This window comes from Mizuhopecten yessoensis, unplaced genomic scaffold (genome assembly GCF_002113885.1).
Source record: "Mizuhopecten yessoensis strain PY_sf001 unplaced genomic scaffold, ASM211388v2 scaffold7695, whole genome shotgun sequence".
NCBI classification, from domain to species: domain Eukaryota; kingdom Metazoa; phylum Mollusca; class Bivalvia; order Pectinida; family Pectinidae; genus Mizuhopecten; species Mizuhopecten yessoensis.
The window spans coordinates 360,278-360,540 of record NW_018407176.1 but is presented as its reverse complement, the minus strand read 5'-3'; positions in this window follow the sequence as shown (position 1 = coordinate 360,540).

The following is a 263-nucleotide window of genomic DNA, read 5'->3' as shown; positions in this document are numbered from 1 at the left end:
GGGGGGACTGTCAAAATCAATATAAGACCAGGTTTCAAAATCTTACAACTACCTGAGACCCCGTTATTTGACTGAGGCCGTATTAACGGATTATCTTAAATAACTATTTTTTACTTTAACACTACCTTAATAGTCGACGTTATATAGCTTATTACTTGCATAACAGTGTAGAGGGGGCGGACAGGGGGTCACTAGTTCCCGGTTCCCGCCTCCTGACTCCCTGTTCCCGCCCCCTATATCCTGGTCTCCCCCCCTGCCCCCCC